Source organism: Canis lupus, chromosome 17 (genome assembly GCF_003254725.2).
Source record: "Canis lupus dingo isolate Sandy chromosome 17, ASM325472v2, whole genome shotgun sequence".
NCBI classification, from domain to species: Eukaryota; Metazoa; Chordata; class Mammalia; order Carnivora; family Canidae; genus Canis; species Canis lupus.
Genome location: NC_064259.1, coordinates 55,222,951 through 55,247,571, shown reverse-complemented (window position 1 = coordinate 55,247,571; position 24,621 = coordinate 55,222,951). Strand labels below are relative to the sequence as shown.

Here is a 24,621-nt window from a genome sequence, read left to right as displayed (position 1 = left end):
CCACTACATGGTTCCCAAAGCACTTTCTCCCACGGGTGAGCCTAGAAGCTCTGCACTCATTTCTCAACCTCTTACCAGAGAAACTAATATTCTAACCCAATTATCAGGCTTTGACCTTTGGCACATTTGCCCTGTTGTCCTTATACACATAAGCACACTTGAAAAATGGGCTAGGTAAGAAAAAAAGAAAAGTTGGTATCAATAAATCAGCCAAAGGGAAAAAAGAAAAGGAACCACCAAGAAATTGAAGGAGGCAGATGGAAGTGGATAAAGTGGTGGATGAAGGGAGGAGTTTTCCTGAAGAATGTGCTGTATCAGAGGACTATGACCCCATCAAAGAAAGAATTCTGACAGAACTTCTCTCTTTCTTCCCAGGGGTCTCTGATCACACCAGTGAGTCTGGGAGAAGAAGTGGAGGTATAAGGTCACATTTCTGAGCATCCTAAATTCTGCTTCACAGTCCTTTGAGTATACCGAAACTATGTTCCTGACTTTTGCATTTAAAATCCTCAGTAAGCAATGATGTAACCTCAGAGAGAGCCTGAAATAGTGTGTTGAGGTAAATAACAATAGCCTGTGTTTGTAATCCTTTACCACATGCCAAGCATTATTCTAAAAATATGAACACATTTGGTTCTCCCAACAATCCTGTAAAGCTAGAGCTCTTATTTTCCCCATTCTGCAGGTGAGGAAATTGAGGCACAAAGATAATTAAGTGGCAAGGCTGGGATTTGAACCTGGTATTAAAGTAGCCAGGCCTTCAATTTGCCCATAGTGGTAGGCAGTTACTTTCCTAAGGATACCTGTGAATTGGTGAATTGGAATTCAGACTCTGAGACTCCCCATACAGCTTCTTGAACCCCACAGCTGGTACCAGTGGTGGAGGCTATTGAACACTGCTGAAGTGTTTAATGTTGAGCCTTATACAGAGTAACCAAGAGTGTGCTAACAATTAAATGAGGAGGTATATTTGATCTTAGAACTGAGTACTTTGGTCGTTTACCATTTGTCCTTCCTCTGACAGGACTTGTCTTGGCAACCACCCAAATAACTGCATGTCCCAATATGACATAAGAAATAGGCATTCTCCAATGGTAACTTGGAATAGAATGTTCTTGATATGGAAAGACTAGGTTCCAGAGTTAAATGTACAGTTATAGTTAGAAAAAAAATATATGGTACAACAGTACTTTGGGGTTACTTACTTATTCTCTTTGGACAATTTCTAGATGTGCTTTGACCAAATTAGTCAGATGATTCTCTTTTTATTTTAGCCCCATTCACTCTATTAGAGACTGGAATTAATTGCACAATGTCATGTTGGATATAGGACTCAAGCTGGGCTGCAAAACGTATTGATTTCCATCATCTTTAGTTTTTTTTCAGCATTAGTTTCCATGCTGCATGTAAAGGAACTAGCTTTTCATTCAGACCTCAAGATTCCAATGATAAGGCCCCAAGCCATTTTTACAGCTTCCTCTTTTCCCCACTACTTTACCTCCAAAGAAATTAGGCTAAACCCTACCAGAGTTTCTCCATTTCTGAATTTATGCTCTTCCTCTGAGTATCCTTTAAGACCTGTCATGAACCTCTTACCTTCCAGGAAACCTCCACCAATTTCCCAAAGCTCATTGATCTCCCCCACACTGAACTTGATCCCTATTTTAAGGCTCTTGTTGTTAAACTTCCTTGTAGATGAGTTACTTGTGTTCTTGTCCCATGTCCCATTTCTTCAGGTGGAGTGTGTGGCTTAGCCATCCCTTCACTCCCTGCGCAACACCTTTCTTAAACAGCCTAGCTCTGTGCCTTCCCAGGTATGTATGTTGTGAGGTGATATGTCATAGATATCAAATGTTAATCAGGGAAGGAACCTTAGAGTTAACTAGTATCACCTTTTCGTTTTATAGATGAGACAGAGAGATGTACAGAAGCCAGCCACCCAAGGTCACTGGTGAGATGGGAATCTCATCAGGTGACCTGATTCCCTGTAAATTATCACCTTCTAAAACGTGAAGGGGTACATGATGTCAAGGGAGAATATTTTGGCATTGTGAAACTATATGAATTGTTTATATGTTGATGGGAATAATAGAGCAGAGAGGGGAACATTGATGATACAATAATTGCAGGAGGGAAATTGTTGAGTATGTGAGAGGGGATGGGATCCAGTCCAGGACTCAAAAAAATAGACCCATCAGACAGTAGGGGACACTGAGTACATGGCTAGGTTGTAGGTATATTGGTAGATATCAAGAGAAAGTGGAAATTTTTTTTCTGAGCTTTCCTGGTTTTTCTTTTGAATAAAAGATAGGGTTTTCAGCTGAAAATGAGGAGGAAGAAAAAGGTGTTGGAGGTGTGAAGTGAGAAGAGATAAAAGTCGTCTAGGGGAGTGGGAAAAGGAGTCAATGACAGAATTACAGCATGATTATGGGCAGCACTAACTACTTGAGGTTTATGGTCAAGCAGTGTTTTCCAGTGGAGATGTTATTGGCCTTTTGAGCAGGCCTGTCACTTGAGCATTTAGTATCCCTGGCACTTACATCCCTCAATGATTGTGATGATCAAGAAATGGTCCCTGTCGCATTTCCAAATACCCCCTAGGGGCTCTGAACTGTTTATAATTGAGAAGAACTGGGATACCAGTCACAAGGGGGTATGCTTTTCTTTGGTCACATTCAGCTCCTCAGGTGCTGGGAGGAAGAAGGAGGAGATCTGAATTTAGGAGTTTTCGGCTGTGACAGACAAGAACAGGCAAGAGTGAAAGGCAGGAGTATTGAGGGTATATGTAATAGAGTGATGATAACAGTAAGATTTTCTAAACAACAAATACCTGCTACTGACTCGAAGCAACTCAGGAGCGCCACATTGGTGGAGGATTTCTGGCTACATTCAGGGACAGTTGAACATGTATCCATTTTCTGGCTATTATGAATAGAGCACTATGAACATGATTATACATATTTTTGGGTGGACATACACATTCATTTCTCTTGAGAACATAGCCAGGATGGACTTGATGGGTCACAGGGCATACGTGCATTTAGCTCTATTAAAAACTACTGCTCATTCATTTAAAAGTTACGTATATAGCTACCTTTGACTCAGCCATTCCATCCAAGTATTTATCCAAGAGAAAATAAGGCATATATCCACACAAAGACTTGTACATTACTATTGATAGCAGCTTTATTTGTAATAACAAAGAATTGGAAATGACACAGATGTTCATCTACAGGTGAATAGGTCAACAAATGGAACTACAGCCATACAATGGAATACTACTCAGCAATAAAAAAGTATCAATAGACACATAAACATGGATGAATTATAAATAATTACTTGAGTAAAAGAAGCTAAATACAAAATACATACTGTATGATTCCATGAATATAAAATCCTAGAAAAGACAAACTAATCTATAGTGATAGAAAGCAGATTAGTGGTTGCCTGCAGATGAAGTGGTGAAGAATAGAGAGAAGGGATGGACTCCAAAAGGCTTGAGGAAACTTCTGGGGGTGGTGGATGTGTTTATGTTCTTGACTATGGTAATTACTTCATGGGTGCATACATATGTCAAATTTATCAAATTATACACATTAAAAATATGCAGTGTATTGTACATGAATTATACCTCAAAGCTAAAAAATTAAAAGCCTACTGAACAGTTTTCCAAAGTGGTTTAACCAATTTAGCCATCAGTAAAGTATGAGAATTCTAGTTTTCTATCACACTTGGTCTTAAACAGTCTTTTTAATTTTGGTGGTAGTGTGTTATTGCATTATGGTTCATTTGCATTTTCCTGATCAAATGACATTGAGCACCTTTTCATATGCATATTGTCATTTGAATATCCTCTTTTGTTAAATGCCTATTTCAAGTGTTTTCCCATTTTCCTGTGGGATTCTTAGTCTTTTTATTTTGATTTGTAGTTTTTTTTATATATTCTGGATGAGGTTCTTATCATGATGGGGGAGAAGAGGTTGTCTTCCAGTGTGTCACTTGCCTTTTCACTCTCTGAATGTTGTCTTTTGATGAATATTTCATAATTTTAATGAAAAATCCAATTTATTAAGTTTTTCTCTTGTTTTAAATGCTTTTTATATCTTGTTTTAAAAATGTTTGCCTCCCTAAAGTTACAGAGATATCTCTTGTATTTCTTTTCTACGACCTTATCGCTTTAATAATCATACATAGGCCTATGTGTTAAAAAAATTTTTTTTGGTATACTGTGAAACAGAGTGTGAAATAAAGGATCAATGAACACTTTTATTCCAGTGGATTTCAGTTGACCCAACACTATTTATTAAAAAGAGCATCCTTTCCTGTGCTGAATTTCAGTGGCATCTTTGTCACAAATTAGGTAGCCATATGAAAACCATTTCTTATACCTTGTTTATAGATTTATTCTGCTGTATGTACAAGCTCTGTATCAACACTATGCTAATCTCATAAAATAAGACCAGAGGGTCCTTTTTCTATGCTCTGAAAAATATGTACCTTGGAAGTATTTGTTTCATGTGTTTAAAATACTTAAATCTGTAAAGCCATCTGTATCAGTCAGTGTCCAATCAAGAAAACAGAAACCACTCACAGTATTTAAAAAGAGAGAAATCAAGATAGAATGAACCCAAAAGCCAACCAAGTAAAATTAGCAATAGTAGAAATAACTGTCACTCCTAATCTGGAGGGAACAAAGGTAGGAAGAGGTGTTACTAGAGTCCAAAGGCTAAAATCATGAATTGGAAGCTGGAATCAGGTTGGTGTAACTAGCTGGAGCTTGAGTTCCAGAAAAGAGGTAACAAGTGGAGGAGACTCCATGAGGGGCAAAGTAGGATAGGACAGATCCTGGCTTCTCTCCTCCCCCTACCTCCAGCCTCCTGTGTGCCTTCCAATTATCTCTCATTACCTGAATCTACCAGAATGCAGATAAGGAATCTGGGAAGAAGAACCTGAAGGGGACATCCTCCGAAAGATAATGCCTAGCAGGGGAAGAGCATATAATAGATTGGAGGGCAGAAGACCCAGGACTGGCATGCTACCTGAGCCCAAAAACCTTTTTTAGACTTAATAGTCAGATTTTCTTCTAATTCTTCTAATTTTGGTCATCTAATATTTTCCAGAAAATCATCTATTTCACTAAAGTTTTCACATTGTTAGCATAAAATATTACATTTTACCACTTAAAACATCTTCTATATTTATAATTAATTCCACTTTCTTATTCCTAATTTTGTATATTCTTGAGTTAAATATCTTTCTGCATTTGCAACTATTGCCTAGGGACAGGCAATGTCATTTAACATGTTCCTCTGACCCCAGTATGTCCTTTTAACTGATAAATAGGTCTAGAAGGCCATGCAATGTAGGATCACCTTGGCAGGAATCCTTCCAGGCAGTGGTGCGTACATCCATCAGGAGGCACATAAACATAAATGATTTTTTTTTTGAATAAGCAGCTGTTGACCACTGACAGAATAGAGGTCGCAAATGATTGTAAATTAATTTTATCATTCTTTCTTTGTTTACCAGCTGGAAGATTTCTATTAAGAAAAACAGTCCCTTATCCCTATTTGGTCACTCTTGGTGATCTTTTGACTTTCACTTTTACCCTTTTACTTTTTCATATTTCAGACTTTTTTTTTTTAGATTTATTTATTTTAAGAGCACAAGCAGGAAGGACAGAGGGAGAAGAAGAGTGAATCTCAAGCAGACTCTGCACTGAGATCATGACCTGAGCCAAAACCAAAACTCAGATGCTTAACTGACTGCGCTACCCAGGGGCCCCCAGATTTCTGACTTCTTTAATTGGAATAGAGATCTTTAAAGTACAGACCTCACAATTTTCACAGAGACACCCCTATAACTTTTCATTTATTTTTTTTATATATAATAAAATATTCAAAAGTTCAAGAGGGCAGAGAACAGAAAGTAAGCCTTCCTCCTCTGCTCATTCCTCCCTCGAACTCATTCATTTCCCTTCCCAGAGGCAGCCATTGTGATAAATTTCTTCTGATAGGTTCCAGAGACATCAAAATTGTATATATGTTCAAGTGACAAACCAAATGCAGTAAAAGGTTAGTGATGAGTGAATCTGTGTGAAGGGTACAAAGATGTTTTTTATACCATTTTTTAGAGCTTTTATTGTAAGTTTTAAAGTATAAGTAAAAAGGAATATGTATATTATATAACATATTAATTCTTTTTGTCGTCCCCCTCTCTTTTCTCATTAAACAATGTATCTTGTAGGTCTGTTCACGTCAGTATATAGAGAGATGCCTCATTCTTTTTAAAGATTGCTATTGTTGCATTGTATGGAAATGTACTGTATCATAATTTATTTAAGTAACAATATATAGATGGACATTTAGGTTTTTTTTAAATCCACTGATACTGCCAAGTTGCCACAGTGAATGCCCTTTTACATTGTTGCTCATGTGTGTAAGCGTGCCTAGATAAATTCCTAGGGGTAGAATTGCCACATCAAAGAGTATTCAAGATTCTAATTTTAATAGTAATCACCAAAGTGTCCTCCCTAGGGGATATTCCAGCATATACTTCCCCTGCTTTTTTGAAAGTGCTCTCTTTTGTATACTCAGTAACACAGTGCAATATGGAACTCTATTTCTGATCTGATAGTTGAAAACATTGACTTTCTTTGTAGTTTTAACTTGCACAGCTCTTTTTGTTTAAAAGTTGCCTACTTTTTCTTTTCTGTGGACTATCTGCTTATGTCCTTCACCATCTCTGTTGGGCTACTGTTTTTTTGTTTTTTGTTTTGTTTTGTTTTTTTAGTTGATTTATAGGAGGTCTTTATGTGTTAAGAAAGTTAGCTTCTTGTCTATGATATCATAACATTTCTGAGCTGGAAATAATAACCTTAGAATAATCCAGTTCAGCACTATCATGTTACAAATTTTAAAGCTGACTTAAGGGTATTACATGACTTGTGAATCTGCAGCCCAGATTTTTGACTCCTAGTTTAGAAATGTTTACACTGTGCCATGCCAACCCTAAGACAAAAGGAACCAATACCCACCCTTTTAAAATGGATAAGCATTGGGGTCTTGGGACTTTGTCCCTATCCCTGGCCCCATTATTCCTCACTAATCCTTTAGGGATCGATCTGTCACCACAACTTAGGATACATAGCAAATTGCACTTCCGGATTCATCAGACTTGCCTTCATCAAAGGTCTTATTTGCCCTAAGCAAAATGACTTCTTGACTTTTCCTACAAATTCTCATACTTGAGCCAGTTACTCAATTTGGATTTATTTAGCTTCTGTTAAATGAAGATCTCTGCATCAGGAAAGACAGTTGGATAAAAAGGAAATAGAAGATCCAATCCATGCCTTGGTGAACTATCCACTTGAGGATCCATAGCAAATACATAATTGCTTGCTAATGCTCAAGGCATACATATCAAGTGGTTGATTCAATGGATCTGTATCAATTAGAAAAGGAGTCCTGCAAGTTTTTACTTCAGATCTGGAAGGAAGTCATGTATGTAGATTTAAACAATATCAACTAACACATGTATCACTCTCTAGTCCTCAGAGACCATCACAGACATCATCTCTTTTCATCTAAATGATGGTACTTTCTTTCCCCTTTCATACATGAATAAACTATTGAATAAGAGAGAGACCCAAACGGCTTATTCAGATAGCCTGGAAGGGCCCAGGGCTTCTCTCTCCTGGACTATGATCTGTGCACTACACCACACTGCTTCAGTTTGGCAGAGGAAGGGAAAGAAGCGGAGGGAGGGACTGAGGTGGTGGAATGAGTCACAGATTTGACTTCTTTTAAGAGGCCCTGTGGTATAGTGAGAAGACTATAATTTTGGAGTCAGACTAGATTTGAATCTGTCTTGTTTTTTACAAGTTGTGACCTAGGCAAGTTACTTATGCTCCAAGCCTCCATTTTATCAGCTGCAGAATGGAGTTAATACCTACTCTTTAAGGTTGCCTGACATACAGCAGGTATCTGATAAATGGTAGCAACTTTAGCTGGGAGTGGGCTAGAGTAAAAATGTAGGTAGGTTTCCCCCTGCATGTGTTGTTGATTGACTTGGTTGAAGCAAAGAGAGTGGGAAGCAAAAGACACAAAAAACAAAGACACAAAAAAGTCCTAGGGAAAAGCACTGCAGTCATCCCTCAGACTCTTCTCAGGCTCTGGTCCTCTCAGGGAAATTTTTGTAAATGTAAGAAAGAACTAATTGAGAAGAGTTGAATTGCACCGTCCGGATGCAATTCTACTTGCATAACACATGAGTCAATGTGTATACGAGTACAATGTAGAGTGTTAAAGTGAGCTCTGGACTCCGTGGTGGAAGAGGGACTTGTCTTGGCCTTTGCCACTTTCCAGCTCTGCATTCTTAAATGAATCCATTGACTTCTTTGCTCCAGGGACACCTGTGAAGCAGGGCTAGTCATCCCTCCATCACAGCATTTCCAAGGATCAAACTAGAAATCCAATTAACACCTATACAATACCCACTAAATAATACCCAATAAATTGGTGAGTTTCTGAGTAAGCAGATTACCCTCCACGATGTGGGTGGCTCTCATTCAGTTGAAGGCCTGCATAGAACAAAAAGGTCAGCCTCCCCCAGGAGGAGGGAATTCTCTAGCAGACTGCCTTCACACTTGATCTGCACCATTGGTTATCCTGGGTCGCTAGCCTGCCAACCCACACTGCAGATTTGGAGGCCCTCCCTCCATAATCATGTGAGCTAATCTCATAAGTCTCTCTCTGTCACTGTCTCTCTGTTTCCTATTGGTTGGTTTCTCTGGAGAACCCTGACTAATATAATTACTATGGATCAGGCGTTGTTCTAGAGCCTGGTGTTACACTTTTGAAGGATACAGGGAACAAATATTCTTGAGGGACAAGACAAGGAAATATCAGGTAGTGATATGAATAAAATGCAAAACAGGGTGTTGAAAGAGATTGGATGGGGCTCCTTTGGCTTGGGTGAATCTGAGTGGAACATTATAGATAGGGGAGTGCAAAGGTTCTTAGGAATGAGCTCAGTATGCTTGTGCAGAGGGCAAATCTGTGTGCCTGGAAACAGAACAGTGAAATAAAGAGTGGTAGGAGATGAGGTAGGTAAGGTTGTAAGGTCATATCAGGTAGGCCTAGTATTCATATGGTAAAGGTTTTAGGTTTTGACTAAGTACAGTGGTTTATATTGTGATTTATACACACATACACACATACATACACACACACACATCTTAGGTAAACTCACAATGTACATAAAATTAACCATTCTAAAATGAACATGTTAGTGGCATTTAGTATATTCACAGTGTTTTACAATCACCACCAAAATATATTTTTTAAAAAAATCATTCTGTTTGGCATGTGGAAAATGGATGGTGAGGGAGTAAAGGTACAAAAGAACAAACCTGTTTGGAGGCTGATGTTGAAAAGATGAGAGTGGCTAGAGTGGCAGCAGAAAAGATGGACAGAATGGACAGATCCATGGGGCATACTTTAGGGGAAGAGCTAACAGGCCTTTCTTTAACAGATTCAGTGTGGGTTGTGAGGGGAAAGTGTAATATACATGGAAGCACTTTGTAAACTTTGGCAGACTGTCAAATGTTATCTTCATTATTTTGACTAGGATTTTATGATTATTAAAGAGAAAGAGCCGGTCTAGGTGGTTTCTCAAGGTCCCTGAAACTCCTGAGATCCTCTCATGCTATAGAGCTGGGTAAACTGCCTTGGGGTTAAAAAAAAAAAAAAAAGGAAGATTTATTTGAAGACGTTCCTGATCCATGCAGTGCCCAAGTGCTTCCAGAGAACATTTCCAAGGCATTGTCCAACCAAATACTTGGTGAGAACAGGCAAAGCCTGCCTTCTTCCAGCCAGCAAAGCTATGTCATGGCCTGGAGGCGTGCATGGGAACTGGCAGGCCGGGGTTCATCCCAGACACTACATTTTTAAGAAGGAAGTGCCCTGACGCCTGGGCTCTCAGACCTCCAAGATGTCCAGTAAAAACAGACTGGGTGGCGAGGCCTCAGGCCAAAGAAGGGAGAGTGCTTCCAGCAGTGCAGCCCTAGGCAGATGATTCTTGCTGGCATTGAGCATACCTCAGAAGGTTATAGCACTTTCCCAAGAATCCCAGGGAGCTGGAATCTGAGATCTAGTGCATAAGTGAGGTTTAGCATCTAACCCTGTTAGCATCCCAAACCACATTCAGGTGACAAGATTCTTCAAGAAAGACTCTCTCCAAAAGACAGTTTCTTTCCTCCTTCCCTTCTGCTTTGAGGAGCTTGCCATAAATCCAAATCTATTTGGTTTATGATCTTTGCAGTCTCCTCTGGAAAAAGTGACTTCTTTTTCACATAAGATTTAGCTCTAGATAGTTAGGCCTCAGCTAGACCAGGAATGCTCTTCCCGAAACAGAGAATTTCTCACTAAGAAATAAAGAAGCTGAATTAACTCTTTAAAGTCACCTGAGTAATAATGCCACTACATTATAATTTGTGAATGGTCCCTCTTCCGTCTGAGAGAAGAGGCAGCCTTAGATGCCATTAGAGCTGTAGTTCTCAAAGTGTAGAACCCAGACCAATAGCATTAGCATCTACATCACCTGGGACTTGTGAGAAATGCAGTTTCTCAGACTCCACCTCTGACCTACCAAATGAGAAACTCTGTGGGTGGAGCACAGCAATCTGTTTTCACAAGTCCTTTAAGAGGTTTTGGTGCATACTCAAGTTTGAGAATCATTGCCTTAGAGAAACAGAAATGTAGAACCTAGGAAGTCTGAGTGAAGCAATCAGGTGGTGATCACATGATGGATGAATGAAATGAGGGCCAGAGAGAGAAGGTAACTTGTCCTAGAAGATGTAGAGAACAGATAGCCTTTTGGTCTCTTTTGGATTATCCCTCCTTTCTCATAGGGAAACTCAATTTTCTTTTGAATTGTTGTCCTTTCTTAGAAGTTCTAGTTGCTCACCAGTCCTCATATTTTCAAGTAACTTTTAACGTTTACTCTGCATTTTATATAAATCTGGCCATTTTGTACAGTAAAAGGTATATGACACTAAGTACATAAAATGCTAAAGAGATCTTTGAGCATGGCCTAAGTGGGGTTTCCAGGAAGCAGATTTGGTGCCGAGAATTGCATGCAGAAGTTTACTGGGTGTACTTCCATAGATACACCAAAAGGATTGGTCAGAGGGAAAAACTGATCCTTACTATGGCTGTCACTGTGGCTTTAGACAATCCTTAGACAAACTCCAATTCTGGAGCTAGGTGAGCTTTCAGAATTACTTCTAATGGAAGCAAGGCAGCCTGACCTTTATAGCACTACATGAGCCAGCCTGGCTGTGAGACGCCCTGGGAGGGGACTCAGTCTTGGGCCAGGCAGCTCTCTGCCAAGGTCACTGACTAGTAAGCTATGAGCTATCAGCAGCTGGGAGCTGGGTGCATCAGCACTGAAGAGAGGATCTGGAGAAAACGGAAGATATTCAAGATTTGGAGAGTGGATGTCAGGATCAGAAGGATTTGCTGGCTGAAAATAAAACCAAAACACCTGAGACTCAAAAAAGAATCAGATCCTAAAAGAAGGTGTGTTGTTGATGAGGCTAGAGAACTTACTATCTTTACTAAATACTCCCAACTCTAGTGAAGAGGATCATGGTATGTGCCAGAGCTTTGCAACATGTGTGCTAGGGAACAAAGACTTGCAGATGTATGGGGGCTTTTACTTTCTTGTAACCTTACAGTGGCAGAACGGGACTCGGCATGACAAGTCCCTCTATCAGTTCACCCAGTATGCCATACAAAGAAGTTGGGAAGCACTAGCTTATAAAGTTATTTGTTCAATATTGCCATATTATGTCTGAGGCAAGTTAGGCATCACAGATGGAGGTGGTCTGTGTGAGCTTACATAAAATCGGTTGGTGCTTCTCATGCCCCATGCTAGACTGGGATCCTTCTGATTCTGAGAACCAGCTCTGTTCATACAGAAACATCTCCAGAGTACAAGTAAGACAGTTCATCCAGGTACTCTAGAATGATTAAATATCCCTTTGGGGCAAAGGATATTGCTTGAAGCTTTTCTCTACTTATGTCCACATTAAAAATATCTGCTTTATGTTTCAACATCCTAAGTAGTATTATCCTCAGGAACTCTCTGAGAAAGACTGGGCACCAGTGAGCCTACCTTATCCCCTCATTGATAAGCCTATATCAGATTTGTCATTCAGACTCTTATTTGGGGACTCAGTTCTCAATAGCTTGCTTACCTATGAGGAATTGATATAACTCATTTCTCAAACCAGCAAACCTAAGGGGCCAACCTCTGGGTCTTAGTGACTTAGTATGGAAATCCTGGGCAAGTCTCTCTCAGCATCATTCAATGAACCATCATTCAAGGAAACATCTCACACAGAAGGGATGGCTGCTGGAGAAGCAATATGTTGTCACAGGACACAATAATTCTGGGGCTGTGCTCTCTGTCTAAAACTGGGCATGATGGGAAGGAGTTTGAGAAGCTTTGATGACAGACATCTGCTCACTGACCCTTGGGCTGGTTCCCTGTGGAGAGATCTCAGTCCTGTAGCACAAATAGGTGTCATGCTCTGCAATCCCTGGTCATTGGGACAGACTAAAGGAGACACTTGAACCATTCTCATCTTCCCATTCTATCACCTTTTTGTAGGGAAGAAACACTAGGTGTTTTCCCTGTGTGGTTGTGAGCTTTGATCCAAACCCTTGGTCATCTTGGTCTCAGAGTTACCCCAGTACTAGATCTCAGGTCAATTTCAAACTGGTTTTGCCTAATCCCTGGGCTATAAGAAATATGGCCCTCTTGATTTTCTTTTCAGGGGAGAGAGAGAAGAGGTAGTAGTGGTCTGAAAATATAGCCCCAGTGCCAAAGGATCCCTGCTCATTGGTAGAGGACCTCCCCACAGCCCATAACACACACACACACACACACACACACACACACACACACACACAGCAGGTCCATTCTCTAACACCAGAGAAAGGTGCACCAACTTCCCCGTGGGTGACACCATGGAGGTTTCTCTGGCAGAGCAAGTCTGGTCAGGTGATGGATGTTTCACTTGTACTGTTGGCTTAGGGACCAGAGAAGCAGGAAAGGGAAAGAGCCAGACCTGACAACCAAAATTCAGCCGGAGTGCCTGTCTCCAAGGGAGGCTTTCTGCTGTTCTCTGGGACTGTGCCAGCCAACTTCAGAGAGAGAGAGAGGTGTCGTCTCTGTTTGGAGTTAGCCAGAATCCATTCCCTAGTGCTTTGGAGCAGCCAACTGAACTCTGGCATCTTCTCATTGTGCTTTAACGTGATGCCAATAGGCTCCACCCTAGCTTGGAGATGGTGCAGCCTCTGCCAAAGGCTTTGTCTTTTTTGACCACAGGCCCCAGAGTATCCAGGGGCCTCCAGCTCTCTAGGTCCCACCAAACCCCCAGGCCTCCCTGGCACACTGTCAGAGGGTTGCTGCCACTGCTTTGACGCAGACTTAGTCATAAGCTGTTGCTCTTATCTCTCTGCCTCTGTGTTCTCCTTTTTAAAGACAAGGATAATGACCTCTCTATTTTCTCCATGCCCCTATATGTAGGTGCCCCCATGGCACCTACCACAGAACTGGTTACAAGGTAAGGTCTCAGGAAATGTCTGATAGGTGACAAGGAAATGCATAAAGGAATAAGTGTATTTTTGAAGATTTATGAAAGCCCTGCTACCACTGACCACCTGAGTGAGATTGCTGAGCTAGAGCATCTAATCCTAGGGCAGTAGGTAGGAGATGAACTGGGGGACACTCAGCAGTTGCCCCAGAAGCACTCCCCAAGTCTGGAACAGGAACTCAGTATCTTTCTTTGCCAATGGAGACATCTTAATATCATCCTTGCAAGTCCCAGTCTTGACTAGAATTGGGTATGTAATAAGAGTCATAGTAATATGACAGAAAAAATCTATACAAAGGATAGTATGTAGAACCTTTTTTACTTTAGGGGGTTCTGAGGTTTAAAAACATTTTATTGTCTTTGAGCTGGCCAGGTATACTAGTCAAGGCAAAACTAGCTTTTGTAATAAGCAAACCCTCCAATTCTCCATAGCATCATTAGGGTAGTTTTATTTCTTGCTCCCATCAGTCCCATCAGGGATTCCATAGATAGCCTCCTATGTGATGGTTCATGGATCCATGTTCCTTCCTTGAGGATTAGCTATATCCCCTTGGGTCTTGGAGTCCTTCCTGCCTTAGCTGGCAGACAAGGAGAGAGAATGAAGAGGAGAAATACTGAGTTCTTAGTCACTTTGGCCTGGAAATGACACACATCATTCTGCCTGCCTCCCAGGAATGAAAGTCAGTCTACCTAGTCCACATAGCTCTACCCACATGCCAGGGAGTTAGGAAATGTAGCTCCAGTTGAAGAGCCCTCTTTGAGTCTCCCTCATCCTGAGAGGGGATGCCGATCTCAGAAAGACAGCTAACTGTCCCTGACGCAGCCAAGTAATGATTGGTAGTAGCAAAGTGAAGAAACTGAGGAAGTGGGAGAAAGGACACAGAGCTAACAGAGAAGAGTCTGAAGCTCAAAGAAGAGAGAGGGTAAGGAGGAGAGAGAACAGATTGGAGCAGCAGCTGTGGGGTGTGAGACTTTGGAAAGAGACCTTTAAGAAATCTTGCTGAGTGTTAATGGTGCAGTTGCTCCTTTGTCAGGCTTCACCAAGCCTTCAGTAGCTGGTGAGAGGGCAGAGGCTAATCTCAAGGCCAGACTTGCATGGGTTAAAGGACCAGAAATTGAATGGTGGTGATGGTTGCACAACATTGTGAATATACCAGAAATTGCTGAATTGCCTACAAAAAGGTGAATTAAATGTTCATTTGAATATAGCTCAATAAAGAAATCATATGAGGAAAATATAGTACCTAGCACCTTTTGAAGACTACTTTTGTGCCATCATTTTACATATCTTGATCATCTCTAATTCCTACTTTAACCTGAAAGGTGGGTAGGTATTAATGTCTCTATTTTATAGGTAACCGAGATTCACCGAGGTTAAATGGCTCAACGTCACATAAGTGGTGGAGTCAGAATTCGCACTCTGAGATCTGCCTGGCTGCAAAGTTGGCATTCTCCCCATGGCCCTGTCTGCTTTCAGGAACAATCGCTGTCCTTTATTGAATGCTAGGTACTGAGGTAGGAACTTATATATGATTTGAATTTCCTCAAAAGTCCTGGGAAGTTGGTGATACTCTTCATTCATAGTTGAGGTCACCAGGGCTCCCAATAGTCAATGATTGTCCCAACTTGACTAAAAGTGGCAATGCAAGGTTTAATTTCCTGTCTGATTTCAAAGCCCCTCAAAGCGCTTTTACTTGGGAGTCCATCAGCAATAATCTACTTACAGCAGGCAATACACCTCTCTCTAACTTTTTAACAAATAAAGCTTGCTTTTCCCTAATGGGAAGGTTATTTTGATTTTAGCAGTATGGCTCAGAGTGTAATCTTTGGACAGACCTAATCTGAGATGTGTTTTACAAATTCCTTGCAAGATAGGTAAAGAAATTGAGTGTAACTATTTAGAAGCTTTGACAGTAATTTGACATTGCCATGACATCTAATTGCATAATCAGTGGGCTTATATTTTACCTTTATTTCATTTTTGTAGTAATTCACTTTTATTGTGTTTTACAAAAGATTCAATCTACCACAGATTGAAAATTTTTAAAAATTATCCTGTACCACAGATAGTTGGGGAGGCATTGATCCAAACCAGAAAATTGTAGCAGATGGGCCCAATCTAGCCCACTACCTAATTTTATAAATAAAAAAGTATTGAAACATAAGCACACTCATTCATTCACATATTGTCTATGGCTGTTCTTATGCTACCATGGTAGTACTAAGTATAGATCTTCCTTGACTTATGTGATAGGGTTAGGTTCCCATAAACCCATCATAAGTTATAAATATCAAAAGTCAAAAATGTGTCTCATACACCTAACTGAGCATCATAGCTTAGCTAGCCCACTTTAAATGTGCTCAGAATGTTTTACATTAGCCTACAGTTAGGAAAAATCATCTAACACAAAGCCTATTTTATATTAAAATATTGGATGGCTCATGTAATTTATTGACTACTGAAAGTGAAAAGACAATGACTATGTGGGATAGAATGGCTGTCAGTAATCAGTTATTTACCCTCATGATCACATGGCTGACTAGGAACTGTGACTGCCGAGGATCATGACAGAATATTGTACCATATGCCACTAGCTTCAGAAAAGATCAAAATTAAAAATTTGAAGTATGGTCTTTACTGAATGTATATCAATTTTAAGTTGAACCACTATAAGTCAAGGACTGTCTGTAGTTGTGACAGAGACCGTATGGCCCACAAAGCCAACAATACTTATTACCTGGACCTTTACAGAAAAAGTTGCTGACCCGTGGCCTAAACCACTGGTTCTTAGCTGTGACTGCTTATCAGGAACACCTGGGAGAGACATTTGACAAATGAATGGCCCTATTTCCAGATATTCTGACTTAATGGCTTGGGGTGCAGTCTATGCAGGTCATTTTAATTGCAGCAAACTTTCAACTGTAGCTGAGAATAAGAATCACTGTGGATGCCAGAGATCCACCCTGAACCTACCGAGTCAGAATTCTGGAGTATGGGGCCAGTACTTGAGTGGGTATGGCTTGAGTATGTTTTGTTAAGTAAATCCCCCACGGGTTATCTAGATGGTTAGCTGGAATTGCAAACCACTGGTGTAGTCTTGAGAGCAATTATTTCAAAGCTGTAATATGTATCATAATTACATGAGGAAGGTGTAAAGAATACAGATTCCCAGGCCTGCCTCTTGTGAATCTAAATAATACACATGGATGGACCTAGGAAGGTGCTTATTCAGCAAACCCCACAAAGCTTCTGGACCAGGGGCATCCTTGGACACACTTTGAGAAACATTGCTTTAGCAATAAGCATTTGGTTTCTGTCCAGGCTTGCTCAGAATGACTTAGATTCTGTGACTCATTTTTCCCTTTGTGAAATGAAGAGAACAATCCCTTCCTAGCCTTACTTTTCCAGGACTATATGAGTTCTGAACATATAATGTATGCAAAAGCATTCTGTTAAAGTAAAGAAAAATGCATGTCGAGAAGCATACTAACTCTCCCTGAGATATAAATGACTGACAGTGTTTTATATAATATATAAATAACTGTTTTATCTCCAGACAGATGTGCATTTCTTCTGAAGGAATCTCCAGAAGAGAATTCAGGCAGCTAGAATAGGCTCAGAGCGGGAGGTCCGGGGTTTTTATGGTACTTTCGCTACATCCTTTGACTCCTGTCCATGTAACAATAGGAAAGAAAAGAATAAAAAGAAACTCTCAGTAGCCTAAGCCTTCATACTGCTTATTTCAATTAATCCTCATGTCATCTCTCTAAGTTAAATATAGCATGCTTGTTTTAAAGATGAGGGAAATCCCCCCTCAGAGGGGTAAAATGATTTGCCTGAAGTCACTGACAGCCAGAATGTGTCAGGGCAGGAATTTAGGGCCCAGGTCATCAGACTCTAAAGCCCACCTTCTTTAAAAAAAAAAAAAAAAAAAAAAAAAAAAGAAGATTTTATGTATTTATGCATGAGAAACAGAGAGACGGAGGCTGAGACATAGGCAGAAGGAGAAGCAGGACACCGGGATCACGACCTGACCCAAAGGCAGACGCTCAACCACGGAGCCACCCAGGTGCACCTTCTTAAGCACTCTGCCAGTCTCCCCTTTTATGTAAAAACCTTGACTAGGAGAGGGAAGAGAAGGCTCCTGGAAGGCCACTCAGCCACCAGGATGTTTCCTTCCAGTGCAGTATTTGCTCAGAATGCCTAAATATGGAGCCTCATACCCCCTGCCTCACTCCACCCCAACTTCACATGTAGGCACAGTGTAGACTCTGCATGATGCAAGCATCCTTGGAAGGACTTGCTCGTTGTTACTGAGCTGACATCATTCCATGATCTGACCATATGGGAGCCGTCAACAGCAAATAGTGCAGAATCCTTAGTATTCTGAGAAGCAGAAGCCCAAGAAAGAAGAAATCACTGATTATGTCCTCCCACCCTACAGGGAAGACAGCAATCCTGGGGACTCCATACTTTTAAAGATTAGCTCTCTGACAGTGGAGAGCAGGAGCAGGCCTAAAACAAAGGGGATCTGCCCTGCAGCACTTCTAAACACATCACCTATTTGAGTTCAGTTGAAATCTGTTGTAGTGAGTTTTGTGAAGTGAGAGGTGTCCAAGATCTGAGATGGTAGAAAGAATGACTAACAGGTGTTTCCCACCAAGACCTCAGACCACCTGAGGGCCCAGCCAGAGGTGCTGGAGGCTTTGTCCAGGAGAAGCTGGAAGAAGTCATCTGTGACCCAGAGCAAGTGTTTTCCAGCCCCAGACCCAGGGAAAGGGAGTTGGCTAAAACAGATATACCCATCCTTCCACCTATTTTACTCTTCCCCATCCCCAGCTTCTCCATGATCCCCTTTTTTGTCCCACCCAGAGTCCCCTTTCTCACCATACATTCTAACTTTTCTTCTCTCCCAGTCCCTCGTGCCTTTGAGCAGTCTTTCTTCTGCTCTATTCAGCAGAATGGCCTTGAGAACAGGAGCCAGGACAGGGCTAATGACCTGCTATTGACCTTCTGCCCTCCAGATCATATCCATCCTTAAGCTTCATTCCCCAGAGGAACACAGAACACAGCAGTAACCTGCTGCAATGTGGAAGAACCATTTTGGTAATGACAACTTTTTGTTGATCTAACTCTGCAGTCAGCAAACCATGGCTCCCAGGTCAAATCCAGCCCACCATTTTATAAGTGAAATTTTATTGAAATACAGCCACACTCATATATTCACATGGTGTCTATGGCTACTTTCATGCTAACAGGGCAAAGGTGAGTAGTTAGGAAATGAATGTCATGGTCATGGTCTGCAAAGAGCCTAAAATATTCACTCTCTGGCTATTCACAGAAAAAATTTGTCAGCTTCTGGTCCAGAATATTCTCTGCTGAGTCTGAAGCCTTGTTTGAATAAGTTCCTCAGTTGTTTCTGCTAGGTAGAAATGGTTTCTGGGTGTTTTCTTCAGAAGTTGCTGAGCCTTTGAAAGATATTAGTGAGTCCTATACAACAGTAAGTTGGTAATAAAAGGAGGAACAAACCCCTTGCCCCCATGGAGCAGCATAGTCACCCCCGTAGTGACCAGGGTACTCCTGCTTAGGAGAGGGAGTGGGGTGGGACTCTCCTCTGCTGACAAGCAGGGCAACAGCTCCCTATGACAAAGCCTTTCACTTTCTTCACCACTCCTCTCAGTGAGAGCCTTTCAGTGCCACAGGGACAAGAACAAAAGAAGTAGCAATGGAAGCTGAACAGTTCTCCATTAATACAATTTTGTGCAACTTTTGTCCAAGCGAGACATATTAACTGGCAAACTCCAAGATTCCACAGCTCTTTGATGACCAAGCCTAGTCGGTTCTGATCTTACACTTGCCTTCTATTCCTTTCTCCTCATGATGAAACTACTTGACCCATGAAATCACCCCCTCCACCCACAGATAATTGGCTGTTTAGTGTTGGGGTCATTTTAATTTTTGGCTAGATAATATTAATAATGATTTTATTACTACTAGTATTCTTCTATATATGGGGCTTACTCTGACAAGAATTATGTGTTTTACATCATGCATGACAACTTGACCGACTCACAATAGCACCAGATCCCACCCATTGCTTTTTCATGTCCAGGCTCCCCACCATCATGACCGTCCCCAGGGTTGTCATGATACTGTTATGTATCTGGCAACAGAACACAGATCGAGTGGGGCTCCTATTGGTCCTGCTCTGGAAACATCTCTGAGACACTAGTATTCAGATGTCTCAGGGGGCCTCTCCCAATTGCTGTGGTGAGGCCACACCATAACTTAAAACAGGCCTTCATCATCATTGCTCTGGAAGTTGCCTCAGAACTTCTACACACTCTGCATATTTGGTTCTAATAGCATCAGGCTCACCAAGACACCCCTGAACCCACACTCACTTCCCCATCCTTGACCTTGATGGAAACTGTTGATTTTGGGATCCCTGGGAGAAGCCTCACTGCTTTGTTCTGCTGACAGTCCATCCTTAGGACCTCTCTGGTACTCTGCTGAAGCTCCTCAGAATCCCAGGATGCCATTCCTTTATTTGTTTATTCAGAGAACAGTACTGAGCATTTCTGTGTGAACAGAATAGATAAGACACCACCCTGACTTCAGAGAAGACTGGGAGCTAAATGGGAGAAAGACAAAGCTGTGTAACAGTCATAGAGCACCAGGTGCTGTGGGAACTTGGGAGTGATGGTTCAAGAAGACTTTCCAGAGGAGTAACACCAAGGTTTTAAAGGATATGTAGGAGCCTGGCAAAGGGATCTAGGAAGATGGAGTTCTAGGCAAGAAGAGAAACATACACTGACCCATAGGCAAAGGAGAAAGTTAAAAAATTTGAAAAAAAAAAAAAAAAAAGAATATTTCTATCTTCCTTGACTTATGGAGCCTGCAGATATACCCCACATACTTATGGGGCCTGCCCTGCAGATGTAGTGCACAAGGCCCCAGATTCTACAAGAAGCTTAGCATTACAGGTGACAGCTTCCCCACCATGGGAACTCAGACCAGACTCTGGGAAAGCAGATTCCTGGTATTGTATCACCATGGCAAGATTCCTTCCTCCTTCTAATGCTCTTGACATAGGCTGTGTATCCACCTTACCCTGGCAGGGATTGACCCTTCCATCATTTGAGGAATAGTTTTCTATATATTTCTGATGAGTTTTATTATCTTAAGGTAAGGAAACAAGTCTCAAAATGCCTTTTTTGTCCCCTTTCTAGACTCTCCATAACCTCTAAGCCAAATTAGACCACCACCCCATAGTATGGAACTGAAACAAGCCAGATACCACCCCCAACCCCATACCATGTTTGCAACTCTTAGTAATGTTCACTAGGCTCTACTGGGTCCTATGCTATTCTTACACAGTCATGATTAGCAACTGGTTGAAAATTGTAACTTTTATTTGCCTCCATATAGCTTTAACTTAAAAGAGGCATAAAGAAGATTGAGACCCCTCTCCCAGTTCTCAGAAAAAGAAAACATCTAAAACAGTTAATCTGGGGTTTGTGCTTGGCTTTATGGTTTTCATGAGGTTTGTTCAACTGATGCCAGCAACATCTGGAACTGGGAGTGTGTCTGGTCACACTGCAATAAAAGGAGGCTCACTTGGCTGGGCTTCCCTGCAGGAAGAGGCCTAGGAGGCAGAACAGCAGAGAGGGTACAAGGATACTAGAGGCAGTGGGAGTTGGCAGGGGAATGTGGGTTTTGCCTAAGGAGAGACCAGCCATTCTGATTGAGGCAGGGCCCAGCAGGTAGAGAATCACCACCCAAAAGCAGGTACTTTGCACTATTCTGCTCCTTAACCATCCAGTTCCTTTCCTCCTTCGCCTCCCCACTCCTTCATTCACTTCTAGGCTTTTAAAGCTCTTCTGCTCTGAGCCAGGCTGCTAACTCTTGCCTCTAAATCTATTTCCCCAACCTACTCCCATCAAAATATTTCTAACTACCCCTATGTTAAAAAAAGTATAACAATTTTTTTAAAAAAACAGCATGTAAAAGGACAAATGCAGGAAATGTCAAAGTTTTAAGACAACAGGGCAAGGGTGATTTCTTTTCCTGCCATAAAAATTCCTTTACTGTTACGATAATCATGTTTTGTTCATAAAAGTAATATATTTTTTATTTCTTTCTCTTCCCTCCAGATTTCTAAGTCCAATCTATTGCCAGTCTTTGATTGAAAAAAAATAGGTTAAGGTTATATGCTAATTGCTTAAAGCTTCCTATACCCAGAAGCAGCTATTATTTTAAGATCAATTCCTGGAGTCAACTGATAGCTAAATGGTGTTTTCCTAATATCCTTACAGTAGCAGAGTTGAGAGTTTTTGCTAAGGAGCAGGTATAGAATCCCTGAACTTTAACCACTGGTAATGATCTTGATGGTCATCTAGCAAAATCTTCCACCCAGTGATGGAACTCTCCCTAAAACACCCAAACTGGTTGATCATTTCTAGTAATGGGAGCTTATTTCTGTAAGAGATAGATATTCAGTCTTTGGATGGTTTTGTTAGAGAGTTACCTCTTTTGTTTTCTGAAAGAAAAATCTCCCTTCCTAAAGGTTTCTTTTACCAAACCAAGTTAGATCATCTGGAGCCTAAATAAGTCTAATCCATCCCCCACATCATAGTAGGTTAAATATTTCAAAATAGCCATCCCTGAGGAAGGCTTTTCCTCTCTAATCAAAAAATTCTAAAATCCTTAACTCTCTTTGGTGTGACTCGTTCACAGCTAACTTGCCCTCCACAAGATCCTCTCTAGTTAGTCAATGTCCCTCTAAAAGTAGGAGTGCATAATTGGGCCCAAACTCCAGATACATTCTGACCATTTGCAAAATAGAGTGTGGATCTTACAGTTCTTCTAGCAACCCTAACAGGATATTTCCCTTGCTGAGCTTAGAACACATATTTCTTCTAGTCTCTGCCTTTCACCATCCCTTTTTCAGACAAGTGGCTGTCAATTCAGCTCTTCCTCCCAACATGTTTTTCCAAGTACATTTTCAAACTAAACAGAGAGCTTTGTTTTTCATCTATGTCTAGTCTGTCTTGTCCACATCTCCCTCAATCTTAGTTCTGGCACTCAACGTGTTAGCTTTCCCTGCACATTTAGAGTCCACTCAAGAACGGTAAGGTGGCCAGAGACAGAGCTCACTTATACCTCCATTCAGGCTGATAGTGAACAATAGCCTTTGGATTGCTCAATCAGCAACAAATCCATACATTTCTATTACTTTTAATCCATAGCTCACTACCTTGTCAGCAAGAACAGAGGAGTTATTTTATCAAAAGTCTTGCTAAGATCATGTTACACTATGCATATGTCTACCTAATCATGATACAAGTCCAATCACCCAATAATGAAAGGAAATTACACTTGCCAGTAACCATGAAACTCCTGGTAGGCACATGATTCTTTTCTAAATGCTAACATATCCTCTGTTAGAAATTTGTGACAGGAATCAATATTAAGTTGACTGCCATTATTTTTTTTTAAATCTACCTTTCCCAGCTTCTAAAAAATCAGGATATTTATTTAACCAACTTCACTTTACTATCATGTCTCCCATTCACGATTTCCTAAAGAATTTTAACAACCACATCTGCAAATTTCTTTAACATTCTGGGACAGAACTCATCTGACCTGGAAATTTAGCTCATATAAGTTGGCTATATACTTGCTCTATCTAGCCCATCTCAGCCTTTTGTTTCTTTCTTCATTTTTTAAATGCTTCCTCCCCATTGTGCTTAATATAATACTTGCCACATTCAAAAGAGTATCACAAATATGTAAACTACAAACACATAAAATATGTGATTATATAAACCAGAGTTATATAATACATACAGTAATGTGTAATATAATGAGCACCTGGAAACCCACAAACCAGTATAAAATCCAGAACTTTCCAGTATCTTAAGACTTCCTATTTACTCTTCCCATTTCATCCTTTTGCCTCCTTCTTCTCCCCACTTAGATAAAGGACTATTCTGAATTAAAAAAATAGTTTTATCATTAATATAAACATGTGTTTAGGCAATATATTATTTATTTTTATTTGACTTTGAGCTTTCTGTAAATAATCTTACACGAATAATGTAATCTTCTGGGACTGCTTTTTCCTCACTCAAATTATATTTAAAGAATTCATCCTCATTTTAATGGAGAACTAAAAAGAGATCTGGCAATGAGCCATAGGATCTTAAGCCCAGAGAAATCATAGAATAGCAGCAAGAGTTCCTCCGGTTATAAGGAAAGACGCAGAAGCAATGGAGAATGGCATTCTATGGAGGGAGCAGAAGGGAAGTAGACAGAAATAGAAATGGCACACCAAGAGGACTAATAGGCCCTGAACTTGAGAAAGGGTGTGCAAACTCCTGGAATATGAAGGCCCTCAGAATCACACTCTAGTTTCAGTCCCTGTGAGTCTTGGCTAGCTAGGTACTATGGCTGGAATTCCACCTCTTTCACTGATATTGTGGCTGCCTACCACGTAGCCCCAGAACTTCACCCACTCTTATGTTGTGTCAATTCCTTTAAATCAGAAGGGGCTCACTTCAAACTCCATCCTTGAAACAATCCCTTACCCACCAATGAGGCAATTAGTTATAAAAATGAACCAGTGGACACCCGGGTGGCTCAGTTGGTTAAGCATCCAACTCTTCATCTCAGCTCAGGTCTTGATCTCAGAGTCATGAGTTCAAGCACAGTGTGGAGGCTACTTAAAAAAAAAAAATCATCCACATTGTGACATGTAGCTCTTCATTCATATCCACTGTCATATATAATATTCAATTGTTATAATATTTTATTTATCTATCCTTTTGTAGTAGTTTTAAAAACATGTCTGCAAAATTTTAAACACTCCTATCAAAAGGTAATTATTCCTTTTTGCACAGGGGCTGACATTAGTAACTTGCCTTTGACAAATGCAGGAAAAGTGATGCTG

General features: G+C 40.7%; 1 protein-coding gene across 4 annotated transcripts in view; it reads left to right on the top strand.

The window, feature by feature from the left end:
* GDAP2 (ganglioside induced differentiation associated protein 2) overlaps window positions 1–4,269 on the top strand; it is an 81,179-nt gene extending 76,910 nt beyond the window's left edge. Inside the window, exons 15-17 of one of the 4 annotated variants that reach the window (XR_004806461.2) lie at window positions 376–559; window positions 1,737–1,814; window positions 1,908–4,269. The gene's annotated coding sequence lies outside the window, so the exon portion shown is untranslated. Of the gene's footprint in view, window positions 1–375 lie in introns of all 4 variants that reach the window. The other 3 variants (XR_004806459.2, XR_004806460.2, XR_003139509.3) reach the window with 3 other exon arrangements.
* Window positions 4,270–24,621: the final 20,352 nt, after the last annotated feature.